This window comes from Loxodonta africana, chromosome 20, assembly GCF_030014295.1.
Source record: "Loxodonta africana isolate mLoxAfr1 chromosome 20, mLoxAfr1.hap2, whole genome shotgun sequence".
Taxonomy (NCBI): domain Eukaryota; kingdom Metazoa; phylum Chordata; class Mammalia; order Proboscidea; family Elephantidae; genus Loxodonta; species Loxodonta africana.
This window is the reverse complement of record NC_087361.1, coordinates 58,187,637-58,214,807: the sequence shown is the minus strand read 5'-3', so window position 1 is coordinate 58,214,807 and position 27,171 is coordinate 58,187,637. Positions and strand designations below refer to the sequence as shown.

The 27,171-nt window shown below is 45.5% G+C and overlaps 1 pseudogene; it reads right to left on the bottom strand.

Moving 5' to 3' along the window:
- Positions 1 to 13,032: 13,032 nt before the first annotated feature.
- Positions 13,033 to 15,997, bottom strand: LOC135228311 (small ribosomal subunit protein uS8-like; annotated as a pseudogene).
- Positions 15,998 to 27,171: the final 11,174 nt, after the last annotated feature.

Sequence of the window (27,171 nt, the reverse complement as noted above, 5' to 3'; positions counted from 1 at the left end):
AATGAGAGGGCTCTACTCCAGGCTGAGGGCATGATGCCTACAGGTAAGCAGCTCACCTGCTTTGACTGTATAAATTCCTCTATCCTTCCTGCCCCACGTTCTTCACTTGTCCTCTTCTGTTGGGCCAACACCATCTAGGCTTTCACCAGCCTTATCACAGTTTCCTGAGCTTTTCTGGGAAAGAATTTCTACTCAAAAGGTCAGGCATGTTTTTCCCACTGTGGTCATACATCTATTAATTTAAGAAAGCCAACACAACAATTGAACTTTTTAAGGTTGTTGTTGCTGGTTGCTGTCAAGTTGGTTCCAACTTATGGTGACCCCATGTTTTACAGAGGAGAACTGCTCCATAGGGTTTTCTTGGCTGTAACCTTTATGGAAGCAGATTGCAAGGACTGTCTTCCACAGCACTGCTGTATGGTTCCAACCACTGACCTTTAGGTTAGCAGCTAAGCTCAAATCATTTGTGCCACCTACAATAGATGCTGGCAGGCAACTATTAGTTTTATATTATCGTTAAAAAAGGAATACCTTAGTTGAAAGGGAAAGGCTGGCTCCATGCTGAACACTGGAAAGTCAGCAAAAACAGATAAAATATACAAGTCTTCTTTGGTGGCAGATGGAAAATGAGCGTTTACGAAAACGCAATACCGATGGCAATTCAGGCCTGCTTAACAATTTGAACTTGAAAAGCATTGAAGGGTACCTTTTAGGGATAAAAAGATTTTGAACTCCCTGTTTTTGCTTAGAGGGAAAATCCCATGGTTCCTTAATGTTCAGCTTCCAGGATTTGCAGGCTAAATTAAAATGATAGTTTTTTATGCATTAATGTTTACATAAGTGCTATTTTTGTAGCCATTTAAATTATAGAGAAGAGCAATTGTTGGGGGGGGGTGGAGCAATATAAATAAATAGAAGCTAGAATTTCCCCTTCAGAGGTAAATGTTTGCTATTCCTAGCAGAGAAAACTTGTGCTGTGTGTGTGAGGTTTTCTTCAGGCCACTAAAAACCAGTTTTCCCCAAAATAAAAATATCTCAACTAGGAAAACATACACTAGGCTAATAAAACAGCTTTTGGATCTCCACAAGTGATATAATAAACTATTCAATTTTTTTAGAGGTATTTCTGCTTACATTAGCTATCTCTGTTCTTTTCCAGAAAACAAAAGAAGAAAAACAAATAAAGTTTCACATTATATGTCTTTAGCTTGGGCACAGTATATATCCCAGGTAATTTGGTATCTGACATTTTATATCACAAAGTACCTGTCTGGCAATATTATGAGCCATTTGTGAACTCCTCAGGGGGGTATCCAAAATGTTTTATGGTCTTGAGGATGGAGGAAATGGATTAAAAAATATGTGTTTCAGCTTGGCTGAGCCATGATTCCCAGTATTGTGTGCTGTCCTCCATTTTGTGATCTGATTGTCCTCAATTCTGTGATGTGTTCTAAATTCTGGGCTCCATGCCTGTGGTTAAAGAGCCCTGGTGACACAGTGGTTAAAGCAATCCATTGCTAACTGAAAATGTCGGTGGTTTGAAACCACCAGTGGCTCTGTGGCAGAAGGATGTGGCAGTCTGCTTCCGTAGAGATTTACAGCCTTGGAAACTCTGTAGGGTAGATTTGAGTCGAAATCAACTCAATGGCAGTGGGTTGGAAACCCTGGTGGTGTAGTGGTTAAGTGCTACGGCTGCTAACTAAAGGGTCGGCAGTTCGAATCCGCCAGACACTCCTTGGAAACTCTATGGGGCAGTTCTACTCCGTCCTATAGGGTGGCTATGAGTCGAAATCGACTCAACAGCACTGGGTTTGGTTTCGGTTTTTTTTGACAGTGGGTTTGGGTTTTCTTATGCTTGTGGTTATGGTCCCATTTAGGAGTGAGTTGCCCATTATGTTAATAAGGCATGATTAAAAAAAAGTAATAATAAGGCATGATTAGGTCATGTTAATGAGGATTAGGCTGGGATGCAACACCTTTACTCAGATCCACAGCCCTGATCAGATGTAAGGGGAGTTTCTCCGGGGTGTGGCCTAAATCACTTTTTATCTCATAAGAGATAAAAGAAGAGAGAAGACATCAGAAAGGAGGGAACTCCTACTACCAAAAACGAGCCAGGTCAAGGGTTGTGGTTATAGAGGGTGAGGGGGAGCCTGGTCAAGGGCGGTGGTTATAGATGGTGAGAGGGAGCCTGGTCAAGGGACTGGAAAGTACAGAAGTTTGAGGCTGGGATGGTATTAGGACATACATGTGGTATAGGACATGTACGAGTCACAGGACATGCCTGTGTTGTAGGACACGCATGTGTTGTGGGATGTGTGTGTTACAGGCACACGTGTGTTGTAAGACATACATGTGTTGTAGGACATGTGTTTGTTAATAACCCAGGGTTTCCTGCTTGGTGTATTCATTTCTTAGAGCTGCTGTAACAAATTACCACACACTGGGTGCCTTAATTAAAGCAGCAAAAACTGATTATCTCACTCTTCTGGAGACTGGGAGTCTGAAATCAGCATGTTGGCCAGCACAGGTCCCACCTAAAGGCTCGAGGGGAGGACCTTTGCCTGCCTCTTCCAGCTTCTGGTGGCCGCCGGCAATCCTTGGCATTGCTTGGCTTGTGCCTGTATCACTCCAGTCTCTGCTCCCACTTCACATGGCCTTCATCTCTGGGTGTCTCTGTGTCTCAGACCTCCCTCTGCCTTTCTCTTATAAAGACACAGGTCCTAAATCCAGGAAAATTTCATCCTATGACCCTTAACTTAAAGTCTGCTTTGACAAACGAGGCCACATTCATAGGTTTGGGGTGGACATAACTTTTTGGGGGCCACCATTGGACTCACACCATCTTGCAAGAGCCGGCCTTACTCAGAAGCATGAAACGCAGCAGAATTGTTACTGCGGAACTGCGTCCACTTCTACCAAACCAATTGCCGTTGAGTCAGCTCTGACGCGACGACCCCATGTGTGTCGGAGAACAATTGCTCTCCATAGGGTATTCAGTGGCTGATTTTTTGGAAGTTGATTGCCAGGCCTTTCTTTCAGAGCACCTGTGGATGAACTCAAACCTTCAATCTATCGGTTAACAGCTGAGAACATGAACTGTTTTCACCACCCAGGGATTCTCCCACCCTTCTAGTAGGTCATAAAAACTTCTTTCTGCCCCTTGACTGCCCACTGCACCTCACTCTGTTGCTTTCCCTTGAGTCCCCCTCACCTGTCTGGCAGGTATCTGAGCTGCGAACCTGCTCAGATGAATTGTATTCTAATTGTGTCATACCTATATAACTTATACGTGCTTTAAATTCATCTGCCGTGTGTATAGTTTCCATGTTTCATGAGCAAGCAAGCAGGCTGCTATCACAGCAAAGGGGGAGGTTCCATTGTACCCCTTCCATCGACAGATTTTCATCTGACAAGGCTCTTCTCAGGAGGAGTCCCTGGGTGGTGCAAGCGATTAACACAGCTGCTAGCTGAAAGGCTGACTGTGTGAGGCCACCCAGAGATGCCTCAGAAGAAAGGCCTGGCAATCTACTTCCAAACAATCAGAAAACCATATGGAGGGCCGTTTTACTTTGATTCACAGGGGTCACCATGAGTTGGAATCAACTCCATGGCCGCTGATACTGGTACTTCTTCAGGTAATGCGTTGACTTTGGGGGAACAGCATGTGAAATACAACGCCAGTGTGCTTGAAATCACGCTGTATCAACATCCGCCCCCTTGCAGGGCAGGCTGGCCTGAGTGTCTGCCTGCGGCTCCCTAGTCTGCCTTTTCCTTGGCCAGGTCCCTTTGATCATTTTCTCATTCCATGCCAAAAATAAACCTTGTTATCCACTGTGTCTGGAAGTCCTCCCACTTCCCAGGCCTTGTTGTTTCGCGTTTCTGAGCTGATTTCCAAGTCCTCCTCCTTCAGGTTAAAGGGATGTCATGACGTCATCACCCTTATACTTCTTAAAGGTGAGAGTTTTTAAAAAACAAACGTTGCCATTGGAGGACAGATACTGGATGATTGCACTTACATGAGAAAGGCGGATGTACGGGGACCAGGTCTTATCAGTGTGACCAGGGGTGGGAGAGAGGAGGAAAGGGGAACTACTGTTTAGGGGGGCTGGGTTTCTTTTAATGGAGGTGGAATAATTTAGAAAAAGATATGGGAAAAGTTGCACAACATGATGAATGCGACCAATTATACTAAATTATACACGTAAAAACTGTTAAATTGGCAAACATTTTACCAAGATAAAAAGAAAAAAAGTTATATTACAAAAATGAAAAACCCCAAATGTTTCCTTTTGAATAAACACCTAAAAGCCAAGAGTTGTGCCCACACTGTGACCCGCTCATTGGCCCAGGATGGTGATGCAGATACTGAAGCTAGGTCACAAAGCCTGATTATGCATAAGTGAAAGACATCTCCAGAAACCCCTGCGTCTTCCTTATCACAACGACTTTGCGCAAGCCAACCCATCTGCCTGGGAATGATTTGTAGTAAAAGTATCTAAGGAACCTATGCAAGATTTATCCCTGGTGAATGAGGCAAGAAAAATGCCAGGGTGCTGACTTCCCCCAGAGTACAGCAAAATCGGAGAAATATTAACATTATTTTTTCTCTTAGCTTAAGACTCTCATATTTCATTTGAATTATTAAAAAAAAAAAAAATGCTCCACCGAATGGTTTGATTAAATAAGCATTCTCTACTTACATGGTGAAAATAAATATCAAAAGAATAATTACACAGGCCAAGCGTGTTCACTGAAGCAGTATGTGTAGGCAGCACTGGAAACAGTGACACAGTGATTATCTGTGCATAGCTTGGTCATAATATCATCACTGTCTAGACTCCTAGACAATTAGCAGCCAGACATACTATAGCTCAGATTGAGGAAAATTATAAAAAATGAAAGGGAGAACAGGCCTGTTTGGGGAAGAAAGATCCGGTTCGTTCTTCTCTAGAAAGGTGAGTTATTGGAGCTTGGCTTTGGACTGAGATGTGCCTTCAGGTTTGGCTTCCTTTTATGAGTCTCTGTTTGGCTCATGTTTCTATAAATGCACGTAACAAAAGCTACTTCTTCCAAACATCTGGTTGTGTGTACGTGTGCGTGTATTCACAAACACATGTGTATATATATATTCACACATACATGTATGTGCGTACATATGTATGTGCGTACAACGTATGCATGTGTGTATGTATGTATCTACACATATAATATATGGAGCACCTGGGTGGCGCAAAAGGTTGAGTACTCGGCTACTAACCTACAGGTTGACAATTTGAATCCACCCAGAGGCTCTTCAGAAGGAAGGCCTGGTGACCCACTTCTGAAAGGTCATACTGAAAACCCTGCGGAGCTCAGTCCTACCCTGACGCCCATGACGGCCACCAGTCAGAACCGGCAGCAACCGGTATATATGATGTGTATACATAGAAAACCCATCGCCATCAAGTCGATTCCGACCCTACAGGCCTGAGAACTGCTCCACAGGGTTTCCGAGGAGAAGGTGAATTCAAACTGCTGACCTATTGGTTAGCAACTACAGCTCTGACCTACTACGCCATATGTATATATGTACAGTGGACGGCACATTTGTTTGATGTGATAGTTTCCCCAGTTTCCACCTCTTCGTCCTTCTTCCTCTCCATTACTTTAAAGACAAACTTCAACCTTTAAGGAAACATCAGCATTATAATGGAAGTCCCTGCATAGAAGATGCCATGCCAAAAAAGAATCCTCAGAGGAGGCTAGGAAAACCTAAACAGACACACCTAAAGGAAAGGAACAGCATGTAAATTCCAAGTTACTTTCATCCCCCTCAGGTGCTGGAAAATGTACGTGAAATAAATCCACAGGGCAACAGGAGCTGCTGTGCGTTCACAATTTCCTGATTTTTTTTCACCCTTCTACACAGCTAGACCGCATTTCCCAGGCTCCCTTGCAACTGGGTGGTTTATGTGACTGAATTCTGGCCAATGAAATGTGGGCAGAAGTAATGTGTGCCTCTTAGGGGTCTGGCCCCCAAAACTTGCCCACCAGTTCTCCATGTGCAAGCCCTATCTTGTCTACTACCATCTCCTACAAAGCCTGGAGGGTGGCAGAGTCAGGAATAAAGAAGCCTGGGTGCCAAGTCTTTGCTGACAGGAGAGCAGTCTCACCTGGAATTCCTGTTTGTTTATTGCACGAGTGAGAAGTACATTTTGATTTTGTTGAGCCACTGAACGCTTGGGTTGTTTCTTAACAGCAGTTAGCCTATACTGAGTCATATGTATGGCTAATATTATAGCTATTTAGTTGGTGTGCTAAAATAGGAAACTTTCAGAGAAAGTTCCACCTAGGGTGGCTGAAGTCTATTGTCTCATATGAGCCTAAGGAATCACTCTTTGCGTGGTATGTCCCACAATATGTTTCCCAGATTAGAATATCCACTGGTTTTTAATACCACCCTTTATAGAACATACATACTTTTTAATACAACATGTTTGGCCTGTGTGTATGTGTATGTATATGTATGTATTCTGTGTATATATATACACAAAACATGTTTGTATTTATGTCTTTAAAAATACCCATTTTAGTTATGAGAAAAAGGTCACACAAAGCCAAATTAAGGGAAATTCTACAACATACCTGACTGGTACACCTTACAACTGTCAAGGTCATCAAAAACAAGAAAAGCCTGAGCAACTGTCACAGCCAAGAGGTTCCTGAGGAGACATGACCATTACATGTAATGTGGTGTCCTGGATGAAATCATGGAACAGAAGAAGGACATCAGGTAAACATTAAGGACATCTGAGTGAAGTACGGACCTCAGTTAACAACGCTGCCTAGATACTTGTTCATTAGTTGAGACAACTGCACCGCAGTGGTGTGAGATGCTACCAATAGAGAAAACGGGGCGTGGGATATACCAGAACTCTCTATACTGCCTTCCCAACACTTCTGAAAATCTAAAACTATTCTAAATAAGAACTTTGTTAAATTTTAAGTGAATACAAGATTTTCACATGACAACTTGCAGGAAAAAAACCTCAAATTCCTTCCCAAATACAGTTGGTTGACCTTTGGTAGTAAAAGCACAGCTGTGGGGTCAAGGGACAGGTGTACCTGGGTGTTGCTGGTGATGAGTGAGGCAGTGAGCTGCACACACGGCAGCTGTGGTTAACCCCGTGGCCGTTCCTTGGTGATCAGGAAGCGAAGGTGTAAGCTTTTATCACCGTGACCAGACACTGATGCACAAGTCAGGTAGAAGGGCTGGTGTTGGGCGAGTGGCATCATGAGCTTGCCTTTGCCGTAGTGGTCCTGTGCCATCCATTTAGCCAGAATGGCCCCAGGTCGTAACTTCACTTGACACCTGTTCTGTCCCACTGCACTGTTTGAGTCATAAATCCCCTGAAGGACTGACTGTGCTTTATTCATCTTGCCCTCTCCTTACTCCCCACAACCACACAATATTATCATCAGCCCACACCTACTCACTTACACACACGCCCTCACAGCACGTGGTATGCCGGAGACCTTCTAAACACTGGGTTCAGTGGGAAGAAACATCATTGCGGACTACATGGAGCCCGGAAAGTATCCTAGGCAGAAGGCCTTGATTCTTCTGCCAAGGATGCTGTTGCCGTTAGCTGGTGTTGAGCTGGTCCCTGACTCATGGTGACCCCAAGGACACTGAAATGAAAAATGAACAGGTCATGAGCCATTCGCATGATCGGTTGCAGACGGGACCATTGTGATCCATGGTGTTTTTCATTGGCTTATTTTCAGAAGTAGATCACCAGGCCTTTCCTCCTAGTCTATCTTAGTCTGGAAGCTCCACTGAAATGTGTTCAGCATCTGTCTTAGTCATCTAGTGTTGCTATAACAGAAATACCACAAGCAGATGGCTTTAACAAACAGAAATTTATTTTCTCACAGTTTAGGAGGCTAGAAGTCTGAATTCAGAGCACTGGCTCTAGGGGAAGGCTTTCTGTCTCTGTCGGCTCTGGGGGAAAGTCCTTGTCTCTTCGGCTTGTTTCCTGGTCCCTTGGAGATCTCCATGCGGCTTGGCTCTGCTCCTGTTATATCTTGTAAGAGATTGGCTCCAGACAAGCCCTACACTAATCTGCCTCATTAATATAACAAAGACAGCCCAGTCCCAAGTGGGGTTATAACCACAGGCGTAGAGGTTAGGATTTACTACACATATACTTGAGGGACACAATTCAGTCCGTGGCATTACCATAGCAACACACAGGTGCTCACTGACAGACGGGTGGTAGCTGCACATGAGGTGCACTGGCCAGGTTTCGAACCCAGTTCTCCCTCATGGAAGGTGAGAACTTTACCACTGAACCGCCAGTGACTCTCTGCTCAGGACCGAGTTCTTCACTAGCTGTCCAGGAGTTGGAGCAGGACATTGTGAAGGGACCGCGAGCCAGTCTAACCAACGCAGTGGCTGGTGGAGGCAAAGGAGCAGCGAACATGCGGAAACTGACACAGAACCAGGAAAGCCCGGAGCAAAGCCCTTTCTCCGGACTTAATTTTTTTCTTAAACCTACTTAGTTCTCAAACTTGAAAGAGTTAAGATTTTTTTTTTTTCCTTGAAAGGAAAACACAACACCAGAGATACAAAAAGTAGGCTTTCAAAGACAGATGCTGAAATAACAAAGTTGGTTTCCAAATGAGTACTTAAGAAAATGGCCCCTTTAAGTGGCATGGCACCAACGTGGTTTACAGAAGTGTTTATTTTCCTATGGGACGTGTGTATATTGTGAGTTGTAAGTGGAACGCTGGCCGAGCCCAGCCAGGCATAAAGGAATCATTTAGGGCCCTTCAAAATCATTCGGACTATTAGCCCTGACTCGCAATGAGTAAAATGCACGCGCTGCTGCCAAAGGGCGGATGGCTTCTGCTACTTTTCAAAGTCATCAGAGCCAGCTTTGCCAGGAGGAAATATTTCAGAGCAGAGAGCCTTCCTGTGCAGCTGTCAATGACCTGTAACGAACATGCCAGGCCATGCCCTTTGCCATCCCCTCAGCCCTCCACCCTGTGAAGGGAACCCACCAAGGAAAATGCTCTCAGTGGCCCTCAAGTGTTCTTTGCAGGCAGGATGGACGCTCTTCTTTATCTGGGCGGGTGATGGGCACGTGCTCGGGGCCGCCCCTCCTAAAGACGCCAGCCTTGATCCCAAGGAGCTCTTCCTGTACGAGGGGTCCTGACTTCAGCCCTCCACTTGTCTCAGTTGTTGTTATCCCTTTCATGGTACAATGGGGGCTGTTTATGTTGTTGTTCTTGGTAATTGCCCTTGAGTCGGCTCTGACCTATGGTGACCTCATGAACAGAAAAAACGATGCCCAGTCCTGTGCCATCTTTGTGATTGTTGGTATGGTTGAGTCCACGGTTGCAGCTATTGGGTCAATCCAACTCATGGAGGGTTTCCCTTGTCTTGCTGGCCCTCTACCAAACATGATGTCCTTTTCTAGAGATTGGTCTTTCCTGATTAAAAAAAAAAAAAGCCCATTGCTGTGGAGTTGATTCCGACTCATAGCAACCCTATAGGATGAGCAGAATTGCCCAAAAAGGTTTCCAAGGCTGTAATCTTTATGGAAGTAGACTGCCGTATCTTTCTTTCTCCCTTGGAGCAGTTGGTTGGTTCAAACTGCTGACCTTTAGGTTAGCAGAAGAGCGCTTTAACCACTGTACCACCAGGGCTCCTTCTCCTTGCTGCTGACGGGTCCAAAATAAGCAAGGTGAAGTCACCATCCTCGCGTCTAAGGAGCATCCTGGTTATAGCTCTTCTATGGCTGATTTGCTTGTTCTTCTAGCAGTCCACGGTATATTCAATATTCTTTGCCAATACCATAGTTTCAATGTGTCCATTCTTCTTCTGTCTTCCTTCTTCGTTGTCCAGTTTTTACAAGCATATGAGGCGACTGAAAAGACCGTGGGTTAGGTCAGGTGCACCTTAGTCATCAAAGTGGCACATTTGCTTTACAAAACGTAAAAGAGGTCTTTCAAAGCAGATTTCCCCAACGCAATATGTTGTTTGATTTCTTGCCTGCTGCTTCCACGGATCTGTTTATTTTACAGATTGTTAAATGGAGAGCCACCTGGCACCTGCATTACTGAAAACCTTCTTTTAAAGCATGCTGATACACATGTGGTTTGGGAGAAAACATCTGAGTAGATGAAATGGGTTGTTGTTGTTTTTTCCAATAAGTGTACACACCCACGGCCGTCTGAACAATTACATACACTGAAAATTTGGACAAGCCTCTTAACCTTGCAATGTCTGAGTGATGTTACCTTTCAAATGAGGGGACTGGCTTAGGCCAGAGCTTTTCAAACTGTGGGTGGTGAAATCAGTTTAATGGGTTCCAGCCAGCATTTAAAAATATAGAACAGGAGATGACAGAATAAATCACAGTCGACAAACACTCGAAGGAGTTGAGATAACTGGTCCACAGGATGTTTGAGAGAACATTCCGGGCAGAGGAGACACCCTAATTTGGGGAACTTGGCTGGAGGGCAGAAGTACCACCTGGAGACCCCTGAGGGTGCTCAGAGTGGGTGAGGGCAGGAAGGAGAAGAGAGGGGAGCATAGGGAATTCTGAGATTTCTCCGCTTGAAATGGGGAACCACCGAGGGACCTAGGCAGTGACCTGAGTGACCTGAGGTGACATGAGGGGACACTGGGGTGGGGAGAGCAGTAGGAGACAGTTGGCTCAGATCACAGAAGCAGTAGGAGGTGGTGAGAAGTGATTAGATTCTGGATGTATTTGGAAGGAGAGCCAAGAAGTTTGCAGTGAGAGGAAGAGAAGAAACAAGGATGATGTCAAGATATGGGACCTGATTAAACTGAAAAATGCCTTTCATTAGGCCCATATCACAGGAAACTATGGCTCCGGGAATCAGCTCTAATGCTCTTCCCAAACCATGTGATGAATCACATTGCAAAAATTATTTTTCCTAAGAATTCGCAGCTAACTGTGAACAGTTAGAGATCTCAAACAGAGCTCAGTTCAAGTTCTCCTCTAACTTTCTGTCTTCCTATGTTGACTATTCCATAAGCTTATTCTGAGGCTCTCGTTTACGTGGGTCAGGTCATGAAAGGTGGCTGTGGAAGACTTTTGAAGGAGCCAGACTGTAACTCTGAGGCCAGATTTCATATTAAGTGTGTTTCGGTGAACAGCGTCCCATTAAAATAACATCTCGGAGCCTGTTTGCCTGCCTATGTAACTGCTGGTCCACATGCAAGCAATTAACCACTGATGTGTGTACTTTCATTCCAACGGGTGCTAAGAAAAGACACATTCAGTGGATTATTTTTAAAGATTTGAGTGCTATATAGACACGACTGGGCAGTAACTGTAGAAGAAAGGAGGAATATGTAAAAGCTGCCATGTACTATAATTAATTCCAGAGACAGGCTCTTTAATACAGCTCAGATAACCAAAAATTCCTTAAGACACAGAAGTGATAGCCAGAAGGGATTATCTTCATCAAAGAGTTCAACCGCCAGCCTGAAACAGACGATGGAAATGAGGACGGACCAAGAGCACACAACTCGTTAGCAGAAGAGTTGTTCAGACTAGAACCTGGATGCTACTCACATACACAGACTGGTTCCTTCTCTCAGGTCTGTGTTGTTGATGTTCGTGCCGCAGAGTGGGCTCTGACTCATGGTGCCCTAATGGTCCTGCGCCACCTTCACAACCATTGGTCTGTTTGAGTCCACCGCTGTAGCTATTGTGTCAATCCATCTCATGGTGGTTTCCCTTAATTTTTTGCTGATCCTCTACTTCACCAACCATGATTGGGCAGTAACTGTAGAAAAAAGGAGGAATATGAAAAAGCTGCCTTGTGCTATAATTAATTCCAGAGTTTTTCCAGAATTTTCTAGTGATTGATTTTTCCTGATACTGTGTCACAAATTTACATATAATGAAGGGACTTATCTTTTGAGTCAAAAACAAAAAAACTCTGACAGCATGAAGACCAAGGGATTCTGGGCAGTGGAGCCCATGAGAAGGACCCTGGTCCATTTTGCACAGACTCTTCTCTTCCTGTTAGTCTTGACTCGTGTTCCTCCAGGAGTTACACATGCCCAGCTTCCAGCTCTGTTGGTCTGTTTTATGAATATTCCCCGGTGAAGCAGGGTCAGTAGCCTCAGCGTCACCCTTAATGGTACTAAAGGGTATGTCTTTCATGAAGATGCTCTTGGGCAGCCCCAACTTACCTCGAATCAACCTCAGATCTGCTCCCTTGAAGTCTCAGCTTGGCTGCCCTCCTCATCCGTCAGTGTTGCCGGCTCAGCCCTGAGTGACAGGGAAATGGCAGACAACCTGCTACTGACTTCACTACCCAACACTGGGTTAGGGGCATAACAGCCACACCCAGAAATAGCTGGGGTGCCACTACTCAAGGGGAAACCTCACAGTAACAACTGCCCACTGGCCCAGCCATGGGTAATATGGGTAATTCGAATCCCCTGTTAAGGTCTTCTACCCATGCCACATGACAGGGGTGGGCTGTGGGCACAGACTCCTGGCTGAATCCAGGGTGCTGACTTCTGCAGACAAGTCAGCACCCCAGGCCCTAACCTGCCCTGATTCCCAGGACTTCTGCTGGGTTTCACTCTCTCTTCATTCTTCTCTCCACACTGTTGCAGTGTGACCAAATCATTTGTCTAAAATCAGTCCTGAAGAAGCTGTAGGGGCATTGTAGAGTACTGGATAAGGAGTTAGGTGAGCTCAGATCTGGGAAGAGGGATGAGGAGCCTTGCTGGTTGAACCTGCTTTACAGAGCTGGTGTTAGCAGCAAGCGAATGTGAATAATTCGCGTGGGCGCAGACCTTTTGTAAGCAGTGAAAATGCAAAGCAGATGAGAGACACTGTTACAACCAAATTACGCTGTCTTTCACTTGTGAAGATAATCCCAGCGTACTGCCAACATTTTTTCATTTGTTTTCTCATTCAACATTCAATAAACATTTTTCAGATGTTTATGGTAGGCAGAACTCTAAGATAGCCCCAAAGATTCCTGCCCTCTTAGGACAATCAAATGTTACTCTAGGTGCTGCTGTGAAGCGTTGCTGCTGGTTTTTTCTCCAATGAGGCATTTTATTTGTATGTATCACATCCCTAGAAAAAGAACCCCAGGATTTTCCCTCTGATGTGCTTTCGGCTTGCTTCCTCTAGTCCATGATGCCAGCTGAGGTCATACAATGAAACTAAACTGATGGGTCGAGCAAATCATTCTGTCACTTTTCTAGATCCTTGAGATGTAAGTCAGGTCTGGGGCTGATCACTCCACACTTGTTTAAACTGCTCTGAGGCTCACAACAATTTTCTCAGCCCCGTGAACATCCATGATTTCAAACTTGCCAATGTAACCCTGCTTCATCATCACAGTCAGAAGCTACACAATGACCCTGGAGCACAGCCTGGCAAGAACCTGGAGTTTGCCTCTCTTCTTTGCATTGTTGACGCTCTTCAGACGTCTGCCAGGACATTCACACGCACCATCGTGGCAGCATGGAAAGATATCAGAAAGAAACTGCTCAGAAGGATTTTGCAGATGCATCTAAGGCCCCAAATCAGCTGGCTTTAAGAAAGTGAGATTATTTTTGGTGGGCCTGACCTAATCAGGTGGCTAGAGCGATTCAAAGTGTGGGAGGATTTAACATGGGTGGAAGAGATTCTTCATTGCTGGCTTTCGAAATGGAGGGGGCTATATGGCAAGGAATACAAGAAGCCTCTACGGGCTGAGAGAGGCCCGTGGCTAACAGCCAGCAAGGAAACAGAGACCTTAGTCCAACAAGTTCAGGGAAATGAATTCTTCCGACAACCTAAAAGAGCTTGGTAGCAAATATTTCCCCCAGAGCCTCCAGATGAGAACAAAGCTTGTTATGGACTGAATTGTGTCCCCCATCAAAAATACAAGTGTTGGAGTCCTCACCCCTATAGCCATGGATGTGATGCAATGTCATCACCCCCCATCATGCCATCTAATGCAATGTAATCATTTTTCACACCTGATCTAAAACCTAATCACATCTGAGTCTATAAAAGGGCAGGTTAGACACAGTGGCTGGCACACGTGGGGGAGGACAGGCCGTGTGTCTGCCAGGATCACCAGAGAACCAAAGAGCTTCCAGGGCTATCAACAAGGAAGGAATTGGCAGAGCTGAGACCCTGATTTAGAACTCTAGCCTCTAGATGTGTGAGAAAATAAATTTCTCTCCTTTAAATCCACCCCCGGCGGTATTTCTGTTACAACAGTACTAGGTAACTAAGACACAGCTTTATTCAACACACCTTTATTTCAGCCTCCTAAGACTCTGAGCAGAGAACCCAGTCACAGACTTCTGACCTACAGAATTGTGAACTAGTAAGTGGGTATTGTTTAAAGTTGCCATGTCTGTCACAGTTTGTTACATAGCAGAGAAAACTAGAACAATGCTCCTGGTAGGCAAGAGCTATGATGCTCCAGAGTCAACACAGTGTCTTCTAACCAAAAAAGCCACCGCCGTCTATTCAACGCTAGCTCATAGAGACTCTACAGAACAGAGTATAGCAGCCCAATAGAGTTTCCAAGGGTGTGAGCGCTCCAAAAGCTGCCTGCCATATCTTCCTCCCACGGAGTGGATTCCTACTCACAGGGACCTACAGGACGGAGTAGAACTGCTCCGTGGAGTTTCCAAGGAGCAGCTGGTAGATTCGAACTGTCAACCCTTTGGTTAGCAGCCTGAGCTCTTAACCACTGTACCACCAGGCCTCCTGAAAGCACAGAGATTTGTCTTTTTTTCTAGATTCTACCTTCCCCTAAGACTTCAGAGATTTTGGCACCAACTTTTAAGCAGAAGGCAAGCCGTGTATTCTATGCTTCTCTCTCCTCCAAAATCTCTGCGGGGAAGAAGCCACTGATGTTTCCCTGTGACACTCCCCTCTGTGTGTATACTGTGAGAGACAGCGCTCTTCTTCAGTCATTTCAATTGAATGCTGTATTCACGTTCATCTTCATTCCCACTGTTCGGCTCCCTCTGCCCACCATCCCATCCGCAGCACCCTGGTATGACACCTTCCGTGGCTTTGCCCACTTTGAGCTGCAAGGAGGCAAGCTTGTAGTGTAATTAGCAAAACCTCTTAACTGCCCTAAAGTCTTCACATTCCTGTGTAGTTTTTTTTTGTTTTTCAAATTTTTGCCTTCGGAAAGAACATTTGGTGGCAGCGTTCCTGAGATTTGTTTAAAAAAAATTTTTTTTTAATTATGTTCCTGGGGGAAAAAATGAGTATAATAGAACATAAAAATTCCAGAATACACTCCTTCTTAGCTGATATTCTGAAGTATTTGATGGTTGCAGCCTTCGAAATTCCTGAATTGCTTAATCCCCATCATTGTCTGGGATATTCTCCCAACTGTGTGTTCTTTAAACACATCCAAATTGTTTGGAGAAAATTGCTGATAGCATCCAAAGAATTTAGCTCCATTCCAATTTAAATTATCCTAAAAATCTGATGTAAGGAGTCATTCTCGACTTCTCCCCTCCTTTTTTCTCTACATCCTATTGGTCTTCATGTCGTCGTCGGCACTGACATTGTTATCCTTTGAGTTGTTCTTTCCTCTCTTCACTCTTGCTGCTACTTCCTTGGTGTTAACCTTGGTCAGTTCAGATAGATCCACTGCCCCATACCTTGGCTCCCTGACTGGTCCTTCTCGACCCCAATCCAGTCTCCTGTGGGTACATCCACCTGATCACGTCACCTCTGATCAGCACCTCCTTAGATTCCCGTGGCCCCCAGTGTAAGGGCCAACCCACGAGACAGTGCACCCAAAGCACTCTGTGATTTGGCCCTTCTCTCCTCTTCAAGCTTTGCCTCTAGTCTCACCCAGGAGTGACTCAGCATCCAGCGCTCCCACCCAGGAGTGACTCAGCATCCACTGCTCCCACCCAGGAGTGACTCAGCTTCCAGCGTTCCCATCCAGGAGTGACTCAGCATCCAGCGCTCCCACCCAGGAGTGACTCAGCATCCAGCGCTCCCACCCAACAGTGACTCAGCATCCAGCCCTCCCACCCAGGAGTGACTCAGCATCCAGCGCTCCCACCCAGGAGTGACTCAGCATCCAGCGCTCCCACCCAACAGTGACTCAGCATCCAGCCCTCCCACCCAGGAGTGACTCAGCATCCAGCGCTCCCACCCAGGAGTGACTCAGCTTCCAGCGCTCCCACCCAGGAGTGACTCAGCATCCAGCGCTCCCACCCAGGAGTGACTCAGCATCCAGCGCTCCCACCCAGGAGTGACTCAGCATCCAGCGCTCCCACCCAGGAGTGACTCAGCATCTAGCGCTCCCACCCAGGAGTGACTCAGCATCCAGCGCTCCCACCCAGGAGTGACTCAGCATCCAGCGCTCCCACCCAGGAGTGACTCAGCATCCAGCGCTCCCACCCAGGAGTGACTCAGCATCCAGCGCTCCCACCCAGGAGTGACTCAGCATCCAGCGCTCCCACCCAGGAGTGACTCAGCATCCAGCGCTCCCACCCAGGAGTGACTCAGCATCCAGCGCTCCCACCCAGGAGTGACTCAGCATCCAGCGCTCCCACCCAGGTGTGACTCAGCATCCAGCGCTCCCACCCAGGAGTGACTCAGCATCCAGCGCTCCCACCCAGGAGTGACTCAGCATCCAGCCCTCCCACCCAGGAGTGACTCAGCATCCACTGCTCCCACCCAGGAGTGACTCAGCTCAGATTGCTCCCACCCAGGAGTGACTCAGCTCCCAATGCTCCCACCCAGGAGTGACTCAGCTCAGAGTGCTCCCACCCAGGAGTGACTCAGCTCAGAGTGCTCCCACCCAGGAATGACTCAGCTCAGAATGCTCCCACCCAGGAGTGACTCAGCTCAGAGTGCTCCCACCCAGGAATGACTCAGCTCCCAATGCTCCCACCCAGGAGTGACTCAGCTCAGAGTGCTCCCACCCAGGAATGACTCAGCTCAGAATGCTCCCACCCAGAGGTGACTCAACCCCCAATGCTCCCACCCAGGAGTAACTCAGCTCACAGTGCCCCCACCCGGGTGTGACTCAGCTCCAAATGCTCCCACCCAGGGGTGATGCAGCTCAAAGTGCTCCCACTCAGGAGTGACCCACCTCACAATGCTCCCACCCAGGAGTGATTCGGCTTCCCCAAGGGGACATTTGGGAGCATGTGGGGCACCATTTGGTTTGTCACAATGACTGGGGGCATTTGCTGATATTTTAGTGGCAGGGTTGGGGATGCAGGTGGTCCCGTGATGCACAGGATGATTCTTAGACCATAAAGAACTACGTGTCCAAATTCCCAGTAGTACTCCACTGAGAAATACAGGGTCTTGGTGCTGACCTCAGCTTCCGGTTGTGGATCTGCCTCCAGGAGGAGTGTGACAGGGGCTGGCCATAGCAAGCTCAGGGTTCACAGACATCATGTCTAATTAAGTGGTTGGAAAAGACTCCCCCTCCAGCTCCAACTAAAAAATTTCAAGGAAGGACTCCAATTGGTCTGACTGGTCCATGTGTCCCCTCTGACCAGTCGGTGTGGCTGTAGGGATGCCTGTATGATTGGCTTTCTGGGTTGTGACTGTGACCGGGGTCTGCATCAGAAGAAAGGACGAACTCCAGGTTGTGACTGTGACCAGGGTCTGCATCAGAAGAAAGGAGAAGCCAGATGTGGTGGGTGTTGTTTTCCTAGAGCTGCTATAAAAAAGCACCACTAACCGGGTGGCTTATAAGAAGAAACAATTATCATCTAACAAACTAGAGCCTAGGAGTCCAAATCGGGGTAAGAGCCGTGTTGATTCCTTTTGAGGGCTCGGGGGAGAAATTGTTCCTTGCCTCTCCCCCAGCTTCTGGTGGCTCACAGCTGCATCTGCTCCATCTCCACACGCCGTCCTTCCTCTCTGTTTCTGCGTGTCTTCTCTTTCATAAGGACCAAGCAAACCAAACCAAACTCACTGCCTCCGAGGCAATTCCGATCCATGGCGATCCTACAGGACACAGTTGAGCTTCCCTGAAGGGTTTCTAAGGAACGCTGGTGATTCGAACTACCAACCTTGTCGTTAGCTTCCGAGCCCTCAACCACTGTCATAAGGGCCAGCTGACATATAATCAATCCCAGCTCATGGCGGCCCCACATGTGCAGAGGAGGACTCTGCTGTATGGGGTTTTCGGTGGCTGATTTCTCAGAAGTAGATCACCAGGTCTTTCTTCCAAGGTGCCTCTGAGTGGACCTGAACTTCCAGCCTTTTGGTTATAACGCAGCCGAGTATGCTAACCATTTGCCCCACCCAGGGACTCCAAGGACACCCATCAAATATGATTGAGGCTCATGCTACTCCAGTATGACCTCATATTAGCCTACCTGATAACACTGTCAAAGACCTATTTTCAAACAGGATCCTATTCATAGGTGCAGGGGTTAAAACTTCAGCGTTTCCTTTGGGGGGCACAATGCCATTCATAGCTGGGTCCTAAGTGGACATAAACAGTGGCCTAACCAGTGATTTTCTCTCCTAGGTAAGTCCACACAAAACTGACGGTATGATCTGAAGGTCGGGTCACGTTCCCCACTGCTCTGAGGAACTCAGTGATCCACAGGAGCCACGGTGGCACAATGGTTAAGCACTCAGCTGCTAACCAAAGACTGGAGGTTTGAACTCATCAGCTGCCCCCTCGGGAGAAAAGACTGGTAGTCTGCTCCCGTAAAGATTACAGCCTAGGAAACACTACGGGGCAGTTCTATTCTGTCCTATAGGGTCGCTGTGCGTGGGAATCGACTTGACGGCATACAACAATAACAACAGATACTTTACGATTAGTTTCTATCCGAGTTCAAAGACTCAAACCAAATGATATGCTTATACCCCAGGAAGTGAAAGGAGCTTTTCCTTTCCTAGGCGGCTTGGTTCTCCAAATTCATAATCTACAGCCACGGAACACGAATCATTCATGACAAACACACTTTTCAAAAGCAAAGCTTCAGAACAAATGTGTGGATGCAGAAACGAGCCCCACGTAAGCTCCTTCTGTGACAACCTCTCAGAAATGCATTAGCTCTATCTTCAGTGAAAAGCACTGTAAAATCAAGACTGGATAGGAAGATGATATTTGAAATGGCTTGGGTTCCTTTTAATGGAACTAAAAGAGAACGAATTTACTGCGATTATGATATGCTTTTAGCCACACAGGAGTCAAGGTCAGAGACTTAAATGAAACCAACAAAAGTGTGGCAAACTGTGGTTTTGTCCTGGGGTGAACTGGTGAAGTACAGTGATCAGCAGCCCCAAAGATAGAAATGTTTTCTGTCTATACATGGTACCTTCATAGCTCGATACCTTCAGAAATGGGCTCTCTCAGGCTCCTCAGAAGAGATTTCTCCTCTTCCCACCTGCATTTCCAGTATTTTCTTCTTTTGTTCTTAGTGCTGAGAAGGGGTGAGAATTGTGCCTTTGACTGGAACTGGTGGCAGGAACTCTAAGAAATAGACACACAACCCATTTTACTGTAAAAGCAGTAATAATGTGCTCCAGACCTTCACACGGCTTCCTTCTGTTAATCTGGTGTCTGCTCAAAGGTCCTCTCCTCACAGACCCGCTTCCTGTCTCTGCGATGGACCCCTCCGCCCCGTCCCATCCTCTCCCATAACAGATTCCCCCGTCCCCAGCTTTCTTCACAGCACTACCACCACCATCACTAGTTGCCATTGAGTTGACTCTGCCACATGTATCAGAGTAGAACTGAGCACTATAGGGTTCTCAGTGGCTGGTTATTTGGAAGTAGATTGCCAGGCCTTTCTTCCAAGCCACCCCTGGGCAGACTTCAACCTCCAACCTTTTGGTTAGCAGCCGAGCACGTTAACTATTTGCATCACCCAGGGATTCCAAGTGGGACCTTGTTTTTGCCACTCCAGGAATGTGCATGTTCGCGCAAGTATTTAAGGGAATAATCAAATTCTCGGATACGGAATCCATGAATAATGAAAGGTCAACTTGTACACTTATCTGGCTGTGATCTGTTTTCTTTCTAGACTATAAGCTCCAGGAGGGCACGGACTTTGATGGTCTTGCACCCCCAGGATACGAACAGTGCCTGACACACAGGGGGTAGTCAGTACTTGTTGAGTGAATGTATGAACGTAGCTGTGAATTCATTCACCGTGTGAGCTGACTTTTTTAGTCCTCGGTATTGTGACAAGGATGGCAAAGTGAGTCAGAGTAGCTCCCCGGTGACAAGCATACTTTTGTTGCTAGCTGCTGTCAAGTTGGTCCCCGACTCATCAGCACCTCATACACAATGGAACAAAATGCCGTGCCATCTCCATGATCAATGGCAGACAGGACTGTTGTTTTCACTGGCTGCTTTTCAGAAGTGGGTCGCTAGGCCCTTCTTCCTAGTCTGTCTTTGGAAGCACCCCTGAAAGGTCACAGCAACAAGGCTGTGACCTTTCGGAAGCAGATGACAGGGCTTTCTTCCAAGGAGCCTCTGGTGGGTTCAAACCACCAAGCTCTTGATGGAGTGGAGCTCTTAACTGTTTGCGACACCCAAGGACTCCTGAGAGAAGCAGAGAGGTTGAGAAGTTAAAGAAAGGCATTAGTGAGAACACACACTTTGAAGCCAGACTGCTTGGGTACTGACACTGATCGGCCAGGTCCAGCCTGGGTGGCCTTGGCAGGTTACTGCAGCATACCCTGCCTTTACTTCCTCATCTGTAGAATGGCAGCATAGTGGTACCTATCTCCATGGCTGTTAGTATGAGAAGCAGTGACACACTGCGTACGCTGAGAGCAGAGCCTGGTACCTGGAAAGCACTCACTAAGCACCAGCTAGCACTGCGCCCCTCGTACAGACGAGGAAACTGGACTTACAGTCAGGTGTCCTGCAAGACCGCAGCATCTCAGAGATGGCAGAGCCAGAATCTCCACCCAGATCTTAGTTGCTCTGGAGCCCAAGTCTAGCCGTGGCCACACATGAATTTACTTGACAAATTTGAGGACTTGACAAGAAGGAAATTAGGCTAATGGCAAGAGAGTGCTATAGCGATTTCAAGGTTGGTGCATTTAACACCGCAAATGGCGCCATTACCACATGGGCTGCTACAGTAAGGACACTGGTCAATATGGAAGAAAACAGCACTAACCAGTGTGGGAAAAAGACTTCATGTCTGTGCAAAACCAGATCTGGCAGCTTTCATTTTGGCTTCTCAGAAATCTTTTTTTTTTTAATTATTAGTATTTTTAAAAATATATATTACACAACATTTGCTAACTGAGCATTTTTCATGTATGCAGTTTAGTGGTATCAATTCCCCTCGCCATGAACAGATGCTGCTTCCTTCTTGACGGCTTCTCAGGGATCTTGATACAGTGGGAGAGGCCAGCTGTACCACTCGACTGGGAAGCAAGCTGCATTAGACCCACGTCAGAAGATGCAAGAACCTTTTAGCTTAAGCAGTGGTTCCGCATGAGAAAAAGCAGAAATCGCTGGATGACTCACAGCAGCTATGGCCCCAGATTCCTGCCCTGCTCAGTGGCCTTCACCGCGACATGTGTGTATCTGCTATGTGTGCATCTGCTGAGGTCCTGTTAGTCCATGGATCAACCAGACCATGGAAAATCCAAACTACAGACACATTGTTCCTTTTTTTCCAAACTCATCTTACCTTCCTTGCTATTTTTTTTCCATCAAAAAATTATAATTTGTATTTTCATATACAAAAATTATAATTTTTGTATTTTCCATGGTTTTGGAATTTTCTTAGGCATATGGTGGGACCACTTTTTACATCTGTTTTAAATTTTTCCATTGATAATGTGTGATGCAATTGTGATTCAGAACCAACAGTTCTGAGCATCAAAGCTGTACTACAGCCTTAGGCATCCTGGTCATTAAGCCTCAAGGGCATCGGGAATACTGCCACTGGGGTCTTGAAATTCCAGCTAAAACGCTGGGTCTTTTTTATCTGTTCATTTTTTTTTTTAATCGTGTTGAAAATACACGTAAGAAAACATATGCCATCTCAACAATTTCTACATGTTCAATTCACTGACATTGATTATATTCTTCAAGTTGTACAACCATTCTCCCCATTCTCTTCCCAATTATTCCACTATTAACATAAACTCACTGCCCCCTAAGCAAAAACTCCCGTTTTACCTCCCACCTCTGGTAGCCGCTAATAATCTTTGGTTTCTATACTTCGCTTATTTCATATAAGCCAGATGATCCAGTATTTTCCTTTTGTCACTTACTTCTTCTGCTCAGCATGATGTTTTCAAGGTTCGCCCAAGCTGTAGGATGCTTCAGAACTTCATTTCTCTTTGTAGATGAGTAGCGTTCCATTGTATGTACAGAGCACACTTTGTTTATCCTTTCATCTATTAATGTTCCTTTGGTTGTCCCCTCTTTTGGGCTATTATGGCCAGTGCTGCGATGAACACTGGTGCACAGGCTTCTGTCTGTGTTCCTGCCTCCATTTCTTCTGGGGACATAACTAGGATGGGGATTGCTGGACCATACGGTAGTTCTATGTTCGACTTTTTGAGGAGCCTCATCTACTGATTTTTCTTCTATGCAGTTTTTAGAAATAAAATCTATTGAAAATAATTGACCAACTGCTTGTTGTAACAGCAGAGAGAAGAACAATTTGCTTCAACATTTATTAATTTAGCTAATCACTGACCACTCTGAAAATGTCAAATTGAAAAATACTCCATCTTCTTCTCACTGGTGACACATTAAGAAACTGCTCTAATAGCAGTAGTAATAGATTTAATTTGTCAGTTTTCCCAGGGATTATTTCCTGATAGTCAATGACAACATTAATGTATTTCCAAGCTGATTTGTTTTTATTTATTTATGTCTTTATGGTCTCTGAAGAACATCTACAGTTTTCTTTGAACTTTGGTCACTGTAAAAAGAACTACTTGTTCTTTTCTAGGCTGGTCCTTGGGAATTAGCATTATAGCATAAAATCCTGTGAAACTCATACCGATAAAACATCAGTTTACATTTTCCCCTAAGTTACACCTCTTTTCCCATGCACGCACGGGAAGTGCTGTTACTAACATCCAGAATAACTACAATTTGCACGGAATTTGTTTTAACAAAGATACACAGTGAATCACCTATTGTTGTTGTCGTTTGCTGCCACGGGGTCAGCCCCATTCTCATGGACTCCAGGCACAAGAGAACAAAACACTGCCTGGTCCTGTACCGTCCCCAGGATTGCCTGTAGATCAGACCGTTGTGGTCCACAGAGTTTTCATTGGCCGGTTTTTGGAATTTGATCTCCAGGCCTTTCTTCCTAGTCCATCTTAGTCTGGAAGCTCTGCTGAAACCCGTTCAGCATCATAGCAGCATGCAAGCCTCCACTGACAGATGGGCGGTGGCTGCACGTGAGGTACATTGGCTGGGAACCAGCTCCAGTCTCCTGCATGGAAGACAAGAATGCTACCACTGAACCTCCTCTCCAACGGCCCCGTTTTATGCGGGGCCTTAAAGAACACAGCAGACTAAAGTCCTTCTGCAAACTTCTAGTAATCACACAACGCATCCTGGAGCAAAACAGAGTACTGGTCCCAAAAGCCTCTGGTCAGGCCTTCCTACACCACGCGTTAAAAGCTTAACATCTTTCAAGATGCCTCCTGGGCTACTGCCCAAACCAACAGAGAGCACAGAGCTGGGAGAACTTTCTCTGTTAGAAAGCCTTTTGGTTGCCAGGAATGAGAAAATCCATAATGACCACTTTATTCTGTTCTTTCTATATGTTTTGTTTTTGCTGATAACAAAGCACATGAAGCTGCCGTATTAATTTCCTTCCATCTGCTCTTCCCCGGTATCTGTAGCATGTTGCTTCCATCAAGATCTGCTGACTCCACTGAATATTTCTGTGGGCTGAGTCTTGGTATGTTAGGAAGAGGGTGTCCACTTTGTGGAAGAAAAAGGGAACTCCATTTTGAAAGGAATTAAAAGAAGATAAGGTTAAAAATAATTGCTCTTAAAAAAGAAAGACAGTGTGCTATATTCACATTCCTTCCAAATTTCCAAATAACTTTCCAGCTTGTTTACTGAGAATTAATCCTTAAAAAAAAAAAAAAAATTATTATTTTTTTTTTATTCCACATACATCCCTAAGTGGTGAAACGGTTCACACTTGGCCACTAACTGAAAGGTTGGAGGTTCGAACTCACCCAGCAGCACCAGGGAAGAAAGGCCTGGTGATCTGCTTTCACAGAGGATGCAGCCAGGAAAGCCTGATGGAGCACAGTTCTATGGTGTAATACACAGGGTCGTCGTGAGTCGTAATCGACTCGACAGCAATGGATTTGGTTTCGGATTTTTTTAATCCATGTAAAATCTCTGTGGAAAAAAATGATAATCTTTGCCTTCCAGATCTTACTTGTTTAGGATTAAGCTACTTCCTATCCAAGGGATATTTGTCTTTTAATACCTGAATCTGGGTGACTTCAAGACCATAGATTATATCTCTCTAGTGCAGCGTTTCTCCACGTTGGTACTAGTGACATTTTGGGCCAGACAATTATTGAGAGAGATTGTTTTAGTGGTTTGTAGGATGTTGAGCAGCATTCCTGATCTCTAGATGTTAGTCTCTTCCCCTCCCCATTGACGAATATCAAAACATCTCCAGACATTGCCAAATTTTTCCTGGAGGCCAAAGTCACCCCCCATTTGAGAACCATTGCTCTTTCACAAAAATAGCAAAGGGGGTCCAGTGTAAATTCTAATTCATATTAACTGGCATGGATGTCTGGAGGGCAGAGTTGAGGGGCTGGAGATTCTGGGTGCTCAGGTGAGGAAGAAGGTCTTGGTCAATTAGCAATGTCAGCCATGGGTTCTATCACCCGTCTCTCAGTTTGTTGTACTTGGGGGCTTGCTATTGATCCCCCCTGATGATGTGACCGAAGTAAGTTGGACAACATTCTGTTGTGATCCATAAGGTTTTCATTGGCTAATTTTAGAAGTAGATTGCCAGGCCTTTCTTCCTAGTCTGTCTTTGTCTGGAAGCTCCACTGAAACCTATTCACCCTGGGTGACCCTGCTGGTATTTCAAATACCAGTGGCATAGCTCCCAATGTCACATCAACACACAACCCATGACAGTATGACAAACTGACAAACGGGTGGGGGGTCTGTCTTTTTTTGGTCCTCATATGTATACTCTCTATATTCTACCATATGATATGAAATACCCACTCAAATCATTAGAAAACAATTTTATAACTTAGTACTTTGTCTTCTGTTCTTAGCTTCTCCTTTAACAAGGGAACAGAGACCTCAAGGCTCGCAAGCAAATCACTGTTTTATTTGGTCTGAAGTCAGATGGGAGCCGTCCAAGGAAAACTCCCTTCTAGCCTCTTCCAATTAGAAAGTGCTGCACGCTGCACCAAGAAACCACGTTCGCTCCCACTTTCCATTTACTTTTATTGCCATTATTTATCTGAGAGGATCATATTTCAAGGAAGACTTGTTCATCAACCCAAAGGAAAAAATATTTCTTCCTTTAAAAAAAAAAAAAAAATTCCAACAGACCCAGATCCCGTAAGATGTCAATCACTTTCACGTGTGATATTTTTAAGGAGTTCTGAATAAGCGGACATTAGGAAAAGTAGTAGCTTATAAAAGCAGCTTTGTGGATAAAGACCTGTTTGGAAAGGGTTTTAAAAAGTACATTATTTACCCACTGGAGCTGTCAGGTTACCAGGTTTACTCAGGGGAAGGCAGTTTTTCTTTTATTTTTTAAATCGGGCCTAAGCTCTTCTTAAAACAGGCTATTGACTAAATCTTTAATGCAGAAAGTGGCCTAAAGGATACAGGGTAGCAGGCCTCACTGGTACCTAAATAAATCCTGAGTCCAAGGTCAGCCCTCCATGGGTATCAGAAGCTATTTTTGAGTGGCAGATATCAAATTGAACTGCCAGAGACTCAGAGGGTTAGATACAAAAATGGCTTTGGGATGAGAAGGCACTCCATGTTGTTGTCGTTAGCTGCTGTCATCGAGTTAGCTCCCGAATCATGGCAAGCCCGTGCACAACGGACAACATGCTGCCCAATCCTGTGCCATCCCCATGATCATCAGCCCTTGAATTCTTCAGGGTTCTCTCTGTTACTTAAAGAAAGAGTGGCACGTTTTGAGTGTCAGCTATCACGGAATTTGATCACTAAAACTATTTGTAATTACAATTCTATTTACGTGAGTAATTCATATACCAGGGGAAAAAAAAAAAAAAAAAAACGTTGCCATTAAGTGGATTCCAACTTGTAGTAACCCTATAGGACAGAGTAGAAATGCCCCATAGAGTTTCCAAGGGCTGCCCAGTGGATTCAAACTGCCGACCTTTTGGTCAGCAGCCACAGCACTTAACCACCATGCCACCAGGATTTCCAATGTTCATTTAGTTTATTCAAAATTTAATATGAAATATAATCAATCTCTGCTCATCTCATTTCCTCTTTAATTAACAGGCTTGTATTTGAACAGACCCTTGCTTTAGTCTATGACCTCTTCTGTCAGAATTGTACACAGAATATTCTGGACTGCTCAGATGTGACTTCGAACCTTGTTGTCCTAAGCGGATGTATTAGTCAGAGTCAGCTAGGTTACGGTGCTGTAATGCACAAGCCTATAACCTCAGGGACTTAATACCACAAAGGTTTATTTCCCACTCAGGCAACATTGGCCATGGGTTTGGGCCTCTCTCTGGGGTAACTGTCCTCCATGCAGAAACCCTGCTATCTAGGGCACTTTAATCTCAGGGTTTGGCCGGTCAACACAAGGTCTTTTTCACAACTGCCACAGTGGGCAATTGCAGGGATGTGTTACTCTGCTTAGAGTCCACTGGCTAGAAGTGGCCACATGGCCTCATCCAATGGAAAGAGTAGGAAAGTAGGACCCTCCCTCCATGTGCCTGGAAAGAGAAGGGTGCCAGATAAGGAGGGAGCCCTAGAAATTTTACTACAGTGGGAAAGGGGAGTCATTTATTTACCTTTAGGATAGGAAGGTGTGTGTGTGCATGTTTGAGTGAGTTTGTGAATGTGTGTGTGCGTGAGTGCATGAATGTGTGTGTGCGCGTGTGTTGAGTGCGTGTGTGTGTTGAGTGTGTTTGTGTGTGAGTGGGTATGTGAGGGTGTATGTGAAAG